General features: G+C 43.9%; 1 long non-coding RNA gene across 1 annotated transcript; it reads left to right on the top strand.

Annotated features, from left to right (window-relative positions):
• Nucleotides 1–1,819, top strand: LOC139702206 (uncharacterized). The gene is made up of 2 exons (XR_011704793.1): nt 1–191; nt 1,278–1,819. It is a non-coding gene; the product is annotated as an uncharacterized lncRNA (long non-coding RNA).
• Nucleotides 1,820–9,936: the final 8,117 nt, after the last annotated feature.

Here is a 9,936-nt window from a genome sequence, read left to right on the forward strand (position 1 = left end):
TTTTTTTTTTTTTTTTTTGTACCAGGGATTGAACTCAGGGGCACTTGACCACTGAGCCACATCCCCAGCCCTATTTTGTATTTTATTTAGAGACAGGGTCTCATTGAGTTGCTTAGCACCTTGCCATTGCTGAGGCTGGCTTTGAACTTGTGATCCTCCTGCCTCAGCCTCCAGAACCACTGGGATTACAGGTATGTGCTGCTGTGCCCGGCCATGACTTAAACTCTTAATATATGGACCTTTGGGGGCCACTTAAGTTCCAAACTATAGCAATAATAAATGAAGTGTTATTGATTAGGAATGCTGAAAGTGCTGGAAATCTATAACATTTGGGCAAATTATCAAGGTCGTTAGGTTAAAATGCTCATAATAACCTTTAATGACAGCACCACATTTTGTTATCTAAATTGCTCACTGGCTGGCATTACCTGTGAAACATCAATGTTTCTGTCAGCCATACCTGTCTTAATCTATGAGGGTTTGTACCTCAGGAAGGACCCCCTGGGCTGTCTGGAAGTTTTCTCTAGAAGGAGCAGCAACCCCTGTGGGCTCCTGTTTGCAAGGAAGACAAGTTGGAAAAGAAACAAAACTGAAAGAGCTCTGGGGTGTACAATACTCTGGCTAGTTGCTACTTTTTAAATTAGATTTCTTCAAAACTCACTAGCAATTTGTATTTCTTATAAGTCAAATACAACTTCCAAGGCGTTAAAAAGCTTCCTATTTAAAGGACTTGTCCAAATCCAAGTCCCAGCTCCATGTCCACCATTGATTGTTAACTTTGATTTTATTATACAAACTTTTTTTTCAATGTGCAGGATCAATCCAGGACTTTGCACATGCTAGGAAAGTGCTCTACCAGTGAGCTGCACTCCCAGATCTTTTCATTTTGAGATAGGGTCTTGCCAAATTACCCAAACTGGCCTTGAACTTGTGATCTTCCTGCCTCAGCTTCCTGAGTAACTGATATCATATGCATGTGCCACTTCAGAGGCAAACCTTATTCTAAGTTAATTGCCTTGTGTATTTCAGCTTAGTAACATGAAGCTGCCTAATACAGGCCTCAGGAGACTCCATAGCTTTTACTTTTGTCCTCTTAGAATGCCTCTGTCGGGCTGGGGATGTGGCTCAAGCGGTAGCGCGCTCGCCTGGCATGTGTGCGGCCCAGGTTCGATCCTCAGCACCACATACAAACAATGATGTCGTGTCCGCCAAAATCTGAAAAATAAATATTAAAAAATTCTTTCTCTCTCTCTCTTAAAAAAAAAAAAAAAAAATAGAATGCCTCTGTCACTATGTGAAGATGCTTGGTCTAGTCAATGGGACAACAGGAGGCCATGCAGAGAGAGAGGCCCAGCCAGCAGTCAATGCCAGCACCAGCCAGTCTCCCATTGGCTCCCCTGCTGATTATGAACTTATCAAGTCAATACCACTTGGAGTAGAGTAGAATCATGAGAAAATATAGCATGATTGTTTTAAGCCTCTGGAAAAAATGCTGTAAGTTATTGGATCCTGGGATAAAATGCTATAGCTTATAGGGGATAGAGAGAGGATGGTTGGTGGGTCCAGGGTGCATTGGACAGGAGGAAAAACTTATAGCATTCTGTAGCAGAGAAGGGTCACTGTGGTTGAAATAATTAATTGTATATTTTAAAATAATGTTCCCAATACAAAGAGGATAGATGTTTGAGATGGTGCATATGCCAGTTACTCTGGTCATTATAATTGTATACATTTATTTAAATCACAACTGTAGCCCATAAATATATACAATTGTGTCAATTAAAATAAATTTTAAGTTATATATATTTAAAGTGTATAACTGAATAATTTCATTTACATATACACTGTAAATACACTTCTTTCCTTCGCACTCTTTGTTGTCTTCATTCTCTCTCCCTCTTTTTCCTCTTTCCTTTTTCCCTTTTTCTTTCTTTGTCCCTTCCTTTCTGTCTCCTCCTTCCCACTCTCTCCTCCTCCTCCTCCTTTCTTCTCTCCCCTTCCTCTCTTCCTTTCCTTAAGATCTACCCTGTGGCTGGGTATATGGCAGCTCAAGAGGCTGAGGTAGAGGATCTCGAGTACAAGATCAGCCTTGGCAACCTAGCAAGAGCTTCCGCAACTTTGGGAGACACTGTCTCAAAACAAAAAATAAAACAGGGCTCAGTGGTAAAGCACTCTTGGGTTCAATTTCCAGTAACTTCTGCCAAAAAAAAAAAAAAAATCTACCTTGAAGCAAATTTCAAGTATACAATATTGTTTATTATTGTCCATGAGATCTCCAGAATCGGCTTGTTCTTTGCCCCCCTTGATTGTCCCCCATCTCTCCATTTCCCCATCTTTTACTGTCAATCTATTTTGTTATTATCCACACATATTTGGTAAGAAGAAGCAATATTTTTGGTTGCTTTTTTGCAGTGCTAAGGATGGAGCCCAGGGTGTTGTGCATGCTAGGCAAGTGTTCCACCATTGAGCTACATCCCCAGCCCTGAACTGACAAATTCTTGGTCACAATGGTGGTAGAATAAATGTGTGGCACTAAGTAGAATTGACCAAGTGTTCCAGATATTTCTGCAAGGGTGTGGATTTTTGCCAGCTGTGTGGAAGAGTAGCTATGCAGCCTGTTAGGATTTCAGTTCAACACAAGGGAGCCCCCCCCCCATACACTTTTTATTTATTTATTTATGGAACCAGGAATGCAACTCAAGGACATTTAGCTACTGAGCTACATCCCTAGCCCTTTTTATTTTTTATTTTGAGATAGGGTCTCACTAAATTGTTGAGGCTGGTTTTAAACTTGCAATTCTCCTGTGTCAGCCTCCTGAGTTGCTGGGATTTCAGGACTGAGCCACCACACCTGGCCACAAGGAAGCCCTATTATCAGATCTCTTGGGACTTTGCGGAACAAAGTCATACCTCTTCCAGGTGACAGCCCTGCTGTCATTTTCAATTACATATTCAATTAATAAGTACCTGCTGATGATGTCAGGAACTGTGGGAAGAACCTGATAAATATATTTAAAGCAACTGTAGATCTTTCTTGTGGTTTCTATTTTGGAAGAAACAGTTAAATTTCCTTAAATGATTTCTCATGGGACATGTGATATGATAAGTTCCTTTATCAGTTAGTTTCACTCCCCCTCCAACTGTAAGGAGTGAGCTTCCCCTTTCCCGACCTTGGGGGGCAAGACAGGGGAGAACCAGAGGGGGCTTTGAGACTTTGTACATCAATGGGGACCACCGAAGCCCTCCCAGGGGTCTGCCTCGAATCGGATGGGAAGAAGGGGTTGCTCTCCGAAAAAAAGGGGGATGATGGACCCCTTTCGGGTGTGGGGAGAGCCATGACAGGCAGCCCTCAGCAAACCAGGGGACAAGGCCAAGTCCTGCTCAGGAAAAATACTGATCTCCAATGCTGTGGAGATCTGATGAAGAGGGAATGACTCTTGGGGTCCCCTCAGCAAGGAACAAGATAGGGGTATCCCCAACAAGATGGGATGATGCCCGGGTCTCCTGTAGGCAGGAAGAACAGTGCTGGGGCCAGTAACCAGGGCTGACAGTAGGATCCCCTCCCGAAGAGCGGATGACGTCAGGATTCCCCCTTTCCCCAAGGACACGGGAGCAACCCTGGGATCACTTTCAGGGTAAAGAGATGACACCAAGTGTTCCCCTAAGGCACGGGGACTGATGCCAGGGTTCTTTCCGGAAAGGAGGAGGACGCTGGGGTCCCTCTCAAGAAGGAAGTGATGCCAGGGTCAGTTCAACAGCCTCAGGGCCCATCGCACCTGCCGCGGTCGGAGCCCCACCAACTCCGTAGTGTTTCCGCTCTTTTAGTCCCTGGGTTCTAAAGGCGAAGCGGTCGCTCCCTTATTGGCGTCTTCTCTGTTAATGACAAGCATGCCAGCCAATCGTAGCGCGGGAGAAACCCTCTGGCTCCACTTCGCCATGCTTCTCTGTTTTGCGCGTGCGCTGCTTCCTTATCCTGCTGTAGCTCCCCAGCTTCACTCTGGGGGGCGCTCGAGGGCTGGCGCTCTCAAGCCTACCTCCTTCCCTGATTGTCAATGACCCATTTTATTATAATAGTTACTACTTGATAGGGCTGTTTTAAAAACAGAGTGATAATTTACGCTAAAAACAAAAAGAGTCGGGCGGAGTGGAGCACGCCTGTAATCCCAGCGGCTCGGGAGGCTGAGGCAGGAGGATCGTTGAGTTCAAAGCCAGCCTCAGCAATAGCAAGGTGCTAAGCAACTCAGTGAGACCCTGTCTCTAAATACAAAATAGGGCTGGGGATGTGGCACAGGTCGAGTGCCCCTGAGTTCAATCCCCAATAACAACAACAACAACAAAAAAAAAAAAAAAAAAAAAAAGCCTGCCTCAGCAATTTAGCAAGATCCTGAGCAACTAGATTCTTCTGCTTGTGTAGCTTGTGTAGGTATCTGCCATGGCATCTGGTGACACTGTTACTATTTTGATGGGCAAGTTCTTTTTCTGTGCACAGATTGTTTTGTTTGTGTGAGTTTTGTTTGATTTGGTACTGGGGATTGAACCAGGGGCGCTTAACCATTGAGCTACATCCCCAGCTCTCTTGATTTTTATTTTATGAGAGGATCTTACTAAATTGCTTAAGGTCTTGGTAAGTTGCTGAGACTGGCTTTGAACTTGAGATCCTCCTTCCTCAGCCTCCTCTATGCATATATTCTTATTTTTATTTCTTCTTTTCTTCTTCTTCTTATTATTTTGCAGTTCCTGCTCATGCACATATTTTAAATTATGGTCATATAGTAAAGAATGTTTTGAAACCTGTTCTGGCAACATCTTGCATTTAAATAAATATAGCCATCACAGTGGTGCATGCCTGTAATCCCAGTGGCTCCAGAGACTAAGACAGGAGGATTGTAAGTTCAAAGCCAGCTGAAGCAACTCAGTGAGACCCTGTCTCTAAATAAAATACAAAATAGGGCTGGGGAAGTGGCTTAGTGGTAGAGTGTCCCTGAATTCAATCCCTGGTACTATACCATATATAAATCATCTCTTTTTAAATATATTTTTAGTTGTAATTGGGCACAATGCCTTTATTTTATTTATTATTATGTGGTGCTGAGGATCGGTAGAGCGAGTGCTCTACCGCTGAGCCACAACCCCAGCCCTCCAGCTCATCTTTTTAAATTTGTTTCTGTAGTTATATATGACTTTATTTTGTTTCAATTTTATGTGGTGCTAAGGATCGAACTCCTATGCCTCACACATGCTAGGCAAGTGCTTTGCCACTGAGTTATAGCCCCAGCCCCAGCTCAGCTCATCTTTCTTAATGACTGCATATTGAGCCAACATACAGGTGAAGAATAATTTAATGACTCCCTAATGCTGGATATCTGGGTTCTTATTAATTATTATTCTGACCAATACTATAATGCAATGCCTTTTATTTTGGGCATTGGGCATTTTCACTTTTAAATATTCATCCAATTGTTTCATTAAGGATATTTAATAAACCTCAAAGCTTGAGTCAAAATGCATGCATTGTTATCATGTTTTTGATAAATATTGTCAGATAGTGGGCTGTGGCTGTGGCTCAGTGGTAGAGTGCTGGCTTAGCATGTGCAAGCCACTGGGTTTGATCCTCAGCAACACATAAAAAATAAATAAAATAAAGGTATTATGTCCAACTACAACTAAAAAAAAAAAGTTTAAAAAATGTTGTCAGATACCCCTAGAAAGTTATGTGTGTCAGCTCTTTTTTTTTTAATATTTATTCTTAAAATTTTAGGTGGACAAATATCTTTATTTTACATTTACGTGGTGCTGGGGATCAAACCCAGTGTCTCATGCATGCTAGGCGAGCACTCTAGCACTGAGCCCCAGCCCCAGGCCCTGTGTGTCAGCTCTTACCAACACTAACAAGTGCCTGCCCCCAAAATGGTCCATATTTGTATTATTTGCTAATAGATGAGGACACCTGAGAAAAATAGTGTTTTATTTTAATTTGCAATCCATTATGCTTTTTTCTTTTTTAAAAAAATATATTTTTTTTTTGTTTTCTGAGTAACAATCTCCCTATGTTTTCCAGCGTGGTCTCATCCTCCTGCCTCAGCTTCCCAGATGCTAGGACTATAGTTGTGCACCCCAGAACTCAGCTGTTTTTATGCTATTAAAGAGGGTGAAATCGTACCCATATCTCAAGGTTTTATGTACATAAAATAATAACATAAGTATCAGAGTTGAGCAGGGATCCGAGACACATACCAGCTACTCGGGAGACTGAGACAAGAGTATACCTTGAGCCTGGGCAACAGAGTGAGATCCTGTCTCAATGAAACAAAATATCAACACTAACAACAACAAACAAACAAAAAACATAAAGCATTTGAGAATAAAAACAAGAATTTCACCCTGTTCTCCTCACCCTCCCCAATAAAATCCATCTGTTAAATATTTGATTGATTGTCACTCCATTTTTCGTGACTTGCAATTATTTCCCTCCCCTGCTATTATGATCATGACCCAGGCCTCAGTCTCCTCATCTGCAATGAGGCCAGTGATAGTACATATCTCAAAGGCAGATGGAGTGTCCATGAGATAATCCCCTTAAAGAGTTTACCACAGCCTGCTGCACACCCATACCTCATCTACTTGGCAGGCTGAAGCAGAAGGATCTCAAGTTTGAAGCGAGCCTGGGCAACTTTTTTTTGATAACAGGTGTTGAATCCAGTGGTGCTTAACCACTGAGCCACATTCCCAACCCCTTTTAATATTTATTTTATTTAGAGACAAGGTCTCGCTGAGTTGCTTAGGGCCTCACTAAGTTGCTGAGGCTGGCTTTGAACTCATGATCCTCCTACTTCAGCCTCCAGGGCTGCTGGGATTACAGGTGTGCAGCACCACGCCTAGCACCCAGGCTGGGCAACTTAATGAGACTCTGTCTCAAAATATAATTTAAGGAAGCACTGGGGGTGGAACTTTGTGGTAGAGCACTTACCTAGCATGCCTGAGACCCTGGGCTTCAGCCTCAGTCCTGGGTAGGGTGGGGAGTTTATCACAGGGCTGAGCCCCCTGGGAGAGGGGGTACCACTTGCCCAAGACTCACGTCAACTTCAGAGAATGAACCATCTCCACTCCTTCCCCAGGTCCGTGGGTCCTATTTAGATTTCAAGGTCTCCATGCTACTTTCTACTGACCTGGGTCACCTTTGCCTGAGGGAAGGTAACCCCCTTCCCCGGGGCAATTTTAAAGAGCCAGCAGATGATTAGCACCATTCTCACCCTTTGACCCACCTTTCTCAACCTGTCACCCATGTCTGGACACAAGAGGTGTTTGGAACATCACAACTGCCCTTTTTACACCGGGGTAAACTGAGGCTCAGAGCAGGAAAGTTCACCCAAGTCCACTCAACCATTCTCTGAAGGCTGGAATTGGTGGTGTCACTCCTGACCCCCAACCCAATGCCCTTTTCCCATATCTGCCTCCTTTTGAAACTCTCTAGGGACAATGTCTGTGCCTCCTCTTTGCTTCTTGCATAAGTTTAGATCCCCTGGAAACTTCTACCTAGTTTTCCAGCTTTGCTTCTCTCCCCTGGATCCAGGATGGCCCCCACTCCTCTGGGATTCTGCTGCCACAATCAGCAGGCGAACTCTTTGTCCTTTACATGAACTCCCTGGCTTAGTTCAAGAACTACACATCTAGCCAGTAGCCACTGGCCAAGTGTGACTACTTCATATAAAGGAAACATAAAATTCCCTCAGTTGTAGGCACATTTCCAGTGCCCAACAGTCACATGTGACTAGTGGCTGAGTTGGATAACTCAGATATAGAACATTATCATCCGAGAAAAGTTTGATTGGACAGTCTCATTCCAGGGAACCCCTCCCCACAAGTCTGGGAGTGTGGTCTGCATTTGTGTGTTTATGTGTGTGCTAGAGATTTAACCCAGGGGCTTAAGAATGCTAAGCACATGCTCTGTCACTGAGCTTCATCCCTAGCCCCTCTATTTTACAGTAGACCACTGAAGGTTGGAAAGATCACCCCCATTGCTGGGACAAAAACCTGAGTCTTGGTGGCTAGTGACAATTAAGGTAGATCAAGCAGGTCAATCTTTCTATCCACCTTTCCTTAGACCCAGGCATGATGCCCTCATTCTCAGAACATTCACATTACACACATCTAGTGATTGATTGTATCTAAGCACTTAAACACTATGCTGCACATGAGTATCTTGGTTTATTAAAGCCCAGAGGCAGGGCTGGGGTGGATCACTCAGATATAGAACTGAAAGACCAAAAAAAAAAAAAAAAAAAAAAAATCCAGAGACAAGTCAGTATAACACTGACCACAAAACCACATCACAAACATTCTACCCTCCATATCTTTACCTATACCTGCAAATATTGTTCATTAGTATGTAACCAACACCAGGGCCCTTTTGTTGATACCAGGGGTTTGTTAGCCTAATAAAAGTTGGAAAAATGAGATTTGAAGCCAGGTGTGGTGGCACATACTTGTAATCCCAGTGGCTAGGAGGCCGAGACAGGAGGATCATGAGTTCAAAAGCCAGTCTCAGCAACAGTGAGGTGCTAAGCAACTCGAGAGACCCTGCCTCTAAATAAAATACAAAATAGGGCTGGGAATGTGGCTCATTGGTTGAGTGCCCCTGAGTTCGGTCCCCAATACCTCCCTTGCCCAAAAATGAGCTTTGATGGGTGGAATTAATGGTACAGTTGCCCCCTGGTAACCATAGGCAATTGCTTCCAGGACCCTGATGGACACCAAAATCTGCAGATACTCAAGACCCTTATGTAAAATCACACACACAGTATTTGCACACAATCTACACACGCCCTCCATGGACTCTGTCATCTGTCCATATCAACACCTACACAGCAAAGGCTGTGTACATAGCTGTTATTCTACATTGTTTGGAGAACAATGCCATAAAAACAAAGTCTATGCATATTCAGTACAGATTTTTGTTTCCCAGTACCGGAAGGACCCCAGTGGTGCTCTAACTCTGAGCTACCCAGACATTTTTTTTTTTTTTTTTTTTTTTAAGAGAGAGTGAGAGAGGAAGGGAGAGAAAGAGAGAGAGAATTTTTTAAATATTCATTTTTTAGTTATCGGCGGACACAACATCTTTGTTTGTATGTGGTGCTGAGGATCGAACCCGTGCCACAGGCATGCCAGGCGAGCGCGCTACCGCTTGAGCCACATCCCCAGCCCCTACCCAGACATTTTTGAGGCAGAATCTCACTCAGTTGCTCAGGCTGTTCTCGAACTTGTGATCCTTCTGCCTCAGCCTCCTGCATAGCTGAGATTACATCCATTTTTATTTTTGTGGTGCTGGGGATGGAACTCAAGTCATCGCACGTGCTAAGCAAGTGCTTTACCACTGAGGTCCCCCACTTTTTTTTTTTTTCACTGTGAAGGGAACCAACATTAAAATGGACAGGATGCTGGGACTTTCATAGGTATACATTCATTCACACTTATTCATCAAATTTATTAGCTCAGCAGAATCTGGCCTGAGATCTTTTCTTAGTAGCCAGTGGTGGGGTTGTCTCCTTAAGGTCCCCTTGGAATTTTAGGGATGACTGCTGGGTACCAGAAGAACCCAAGCACTGTGTTCTACTCGCTCTGAGTGAGAAAAGTGGGGCTTACCCAGTTCTGTTGACTTTTAATGACTTCGTGGTTGGTGGTGGCTGGGGTGTGGATCACAGTAGAGTGCTTGCCTTGCAAGCACCAAGATGGGGTTGAATCCCAGCCCCAGGGCCAGGAAGACTTCTTAGTCTGAACTTGTGTTGTCTGGGGCCAACCTGGCTGAGTTCTATGCACAGTTCCATCCATTCACAATGTTCCACCTGCTCAGGGCGGGGTGGGAATAGGACCCACCATCTCCGCAAACCAAGGGAGGCATGTCAACAAAGATGGGGAATGAAGCCACATCAGCCAGGAACA

The sequence above is a fragment of the Marmota flaviventris genome, chromosome 1 (genome assembly GCF_047511675.1).
Source record: "Marmota flaviventris isolate mMarFla1 chromosome 1, mMarFla1.hap1, whole genome shotgun sequence".
NCBI classification, from domain to species: domain Eukaryota; kingdom Metazoa; phylum Chordata; class Mammalia; order Rodentia; family Sciuridae; genus Marmota; species Marmota flaviventris.